The following is a 4,265-nucleotide window of genomic DNA, read 5'->3' as shown; positions in this document are numbered from 1 at the left end:
AACTCTTAGAAATTAGGACTTTGAGGATGATAACCCCCTCAGAGCCCTCGCGGTAAGGGCTATATTTTTATGGTCTAGGGATACAAAAGGTTTTTATAGATAGTGATGTTGTAAAACCTCAAAAGGGGCTCAATCAATTGAAAATTAGAAAGGCTTAGTCCCTGTTTTAATAGTCAAAAGTGACTGGAGGATAGCTAACACCCCTCTCACACCCATTAAATTGGATGGAAATACTGACGAAGACCACACTGCCTTTCCATATCAAACAAACACAACTTAAAAACAATAAGGAAAATTTTTCCAAGACAGTGCAATTTAAATCGGTGAATATTTCGGCCCTATGTCCAAGGGCCGTCTTCAGCAAAACGTTAAAGAAAATATATATATATATATATATTTAAATATATATATATATATATATATATATATATATATATATATATATACAAAAACTTACATTAAAATACGAAGTTTAAAACTAAAAATGCTCTTAAAAACTTTTAAAACAGCCCCAGCATCCTTACTTCAACGAAGTTCAACCAGGATTGATAAATAAATTGATGAGAGAGGATGAACTCATTCAAACAAAATAAAATGAAATTATTAACTGCAAGTTCTCAAAGCTAATCTTGCTTTTTTAGCCGCTAGTCTTAAAAGCCTTTTTGTAAAGGGTTCAATACTATTGTCAATTGGTTTAATAAAATATTTTGTTAGATCATTTTTGATTAAATTTGAGTATAAAGAATTCAGTGAATATTCTCCCAAGTCCCTATTTAAGGAAATATTTTTATTTATTTTGAGCCTCATTTCGATTGATTCCCGAACTACCTGTTTTATCCTCAAATCACTACTAATGAGAGAAGATTTTTCGAAAAGTAGTGTGTGGCTGGGATTATCAAATATATTGCTAGCTAAAGCAGAATCAAAAGAGTTATTAGAAATATTAGCAATTAACGCTTTGTCTATGTCTTCTTTATACTGGTGTATCCGTTTTTCTAGATTCTGATGAGTTCTGCCAACATAGTAATTGCCACAATAGCAGGGTATTTGATAAACCCCTCTTTGGCGAGTAACTGGGATTTTATCTTTACCGGAGTTTAAGAAATTTGTGATTTTAAAATTATTAGTGAAAACTAAATGCAGATTATTTTTTGTGCAAATATTTTTTGTTTTCGATATGATTTTTGGGATGCACGGAAGATACATTATATTTGAAGGTTTTTCCGGAGCCTCACATTGTGAAATATCGTTGATTTTACGAAAATGTCTCTTTATTCTACGGTTAATCGTATTATTGACAAAAGGAATGGGGTATCCGTTGCCAAAAAGAATATCTCTGATAAAATTTATTTCTTCTTTTATGTATGAATCGGAGCAAATGTTCAGGGCTCGGTCAATAAGAGAAAATACAACTGCTCTTTTAACTTGTGGGGGGTGATTTGAATTAAAATGAAGATATCTATTGTTTTGCGTTGGTTTCCTATAGATAGTAAAATTCAAATTATTAGTATTACGTATAATTAGCATATCCAAAAATGGTAGTTTATTTTCAATTTCAATTTCTAGGGTAAACTACAAATTTCTATCAAAGTATTAAGATGATCTAGGAAACCCCGAAGTTCAATTTCCCCATAATTCCAAAGTGAAATTACGTCATCCATGTAACGACCCAAATAGACATGTTTTAAAAAAATAAGAATTTAATGCCAAATTTGCACGGTTCTCGAAATAAATATTTGCCAGTAGGCCGAATAAAGCTGCTCTCATTGATAATCCATTTATTTGCTGATAAAAAGAATGACGAAACTGAAAGACATTGAAAACTTATTACAAATTTTAACAAGATCAAATAAAACTTCACAATTAAGCCCTGTCGCTGAGTCTTCGATTAAGTGATAATTTTCTTCTATTTTGTTTTTAATAATTGCTCAGAAGTAGCCACATCTATATTCTTATACATGGTAATAATATCAAAAATGATAACTATTGTGTTTTCTGAAAGGCTTGTTTTATTAAGCTTTTAAACTAAATCTGCTGAATTACTAACGCAGGAATTTTGTGAATACAGTAGAGGTTTGAAAGCTGTGCAAAACCATTTTCTAATATTGGAAGCGGGGGCCTTAGTACATGCTACGATAGGTCTCAAGGGAATACCCTGTTTATGCAATTTTGGCAAGCCATAAAATTTTGGACAGAAACTACCAAGGGGGTAAAATTTGTTGTATATTTGTGGGGATATTTTACCGTTCTGTTTTAGCTGCTTTAATTCATTTATAATATTATTAGTAAATTGATCAGTAGGATCATGAGTGATCAGTCTATATGTACTTGTGTCCTTTAAAAGTGAAACGATTTTGTTGTCATAGCCTGTCGCATCCATTACAACAAGTGAATTGCTTTTGTCTGCTTTGGTTATTATAATAGATAAGTCTTTGCGGAGGTTAGATAATATTTTTATGTCGTGCAAATTTTTTTGTGTGAAAGTGGTAGGAGACTTAGCCTTTTTTTTGGCTATTATAAAGGGTATTTATGAGACAAGACCTAACTTCATCAGGGTTAGAAACAGATGGGCAGTGTTCATGCAAAGCGGACTCTAAAGAGGAAACTATGTCTGCCACGGGAACTTGTTTCGGTAGAACAGAGAATGTTGGACCTTTTTTCAGTGTTTCGATTTCCTGGGTTTCAAATGTTCTAGAAGAGAGGTTAACAACAGCGGGTCCAGGAGTGAATCTTGGAGACTAAATTCGGTTTCTTATCGAAGTTTCCAATCTAACAACCTGAGAAAAAGCAACAGTGGTTAGGTTTTCAAACAGAAAATTTTCGAGAGATTTTCTTTCTGAGGAAATGATATTTCTTTTTTGCTTTTTGTCCTTAATAAAATAGACTAAGGTTTTTAATTGTATTGTATGAGCAAATTGCCCTTCTTTCCGGGTATTTAGATGTAATTTATATCTCAAAGACTTAGGAATAAGATTTTCGTTTCTGCAGGATTCTAAAAAATTTTGTTGATTAATAATATTTGCATGTTTTTTACCTAGACTAATAAAATAAAAGATTTCGTAGGTCAACTGCTCCCCATAAGCAATACGCACATATTGACGAAGACCACACTGTCTTTCCATATCAAACAAGCACAACTTAAAAACAATAGGGACAATTTTTCCAAGACAGTGCAATTTAAACAACCCCAGCATCCTTCAAAAAGGGCTCATTCGATTTGAAATATAAAGGGCTACTCCCCTTTTTAATAGTCAGAAGTGATTTTTCAAAAGGGTTTATTCCATTGGAAATTAAAAGGGTTAGTGCCTTTTTTAATAGTTGAAATTCATTGGAGAACAACTAACGCCCTTCTCACGCCCACCATTTCCCCAGACATGCCCAATCAAAATTTTGAGATAGCCATTTTGTTTAGCGGATTTTAGAGTTCTAGAAGTTAGGTCTTTGAGGATGACAGCAGCCACACAGCCCTCAGGGCAAGGGTTATAATTTATGCAATGGGGGCACATAAGGTCCTTATAGAAAGTGTTGTCGTAGAAACTCATGTGCTCATTCGATTGGAAATTGAAAGGGCTGGTGTTATTTTAAGATTATAAACTAATTGGAAGGCTTGACATTTTCATAGTAAATATCGATGTGGGTACAATGTATTTATTTTTTTTTTTTGGTAGGACACTGTATAAAAGGATTTCTCTTAGGGATTTTGAAAAGAGCTCATTCGATTGAAAATAGAAAGGGACAATGCCCTTTTAAAAATTTGAAAGTTATTGGAGGGCAATTACTCCCCCTCCCACGCCCACCGTCCGATGGAACTATTATGTTTAAAAGCTAATTGTTGCCTTAAGGTTAAATCAAAATTCACTGTGTTAATGCTAATTCCCATGGGAATTAGCATTAACACAGTGCATTTTGATTTAACCTTCTCTGCTTAAAAATATGTTCCTTCTCTGCTTACTACTAGCCTATCACTCTTGACTCTTTGTTCTCTTAATTTTCTAGCATCCGCATGGAAGTATATGACCTGGGGTCATATTTTATTTACTGCCTTTGCCTACTATTAGTGGCCAGAATTATGTAATGAGTCATGGCATGAGGATACCCCGGGAAACGAAACGACGATCTGCCCATGCGTAAGCATATAAATTGTGCATATAATTTATAACAGATTGCAGTCAGGGGCGTCCTTACGGGGGCTTGGGGTGCATCCTCCCAGCGTATTTGGCATTCGGTAAAATTGTCGGCTAAGGTGAATATTGATTTTCCATCTG

The 4,265-nt window shown here is 33.8% G+C and overlaps 1 pseudogene; it reads right to left on the bottom strand.

The window, feature by feature from the left end:
- Positions 1–1,778: 1,778 nt before the first annotated feature.
- The window catches only part of LOC148942845 (uncharacterized), a 9,167-nt pseudogene continuing 6,680 nt past the window's right edge, over positions 1,779–4,265 (bottom strand).

The sequence above is a fragment of the Artemia sp. Qi Xiang Cuo genome, chromosome 16, assembly GCF_049724085.1.
Source record: "Artemia sp. Qi Xiang Cuo chromosome 16, ASM4972408v1, whole genome shotgun sequence".
In the NCBI taxonomy this organism is placed as follows: Eukaryota; Metazoa; Arthropoda; class Branchiopoda; order Anostraca; family Artemiidae; genus Artemia; species Artemia sp. Qi Xiang Cuo.
Note: the sequence above shows the minus strand (reverse complement) of the source record. Positions and strands in the feature narration are given on the sequence as shown.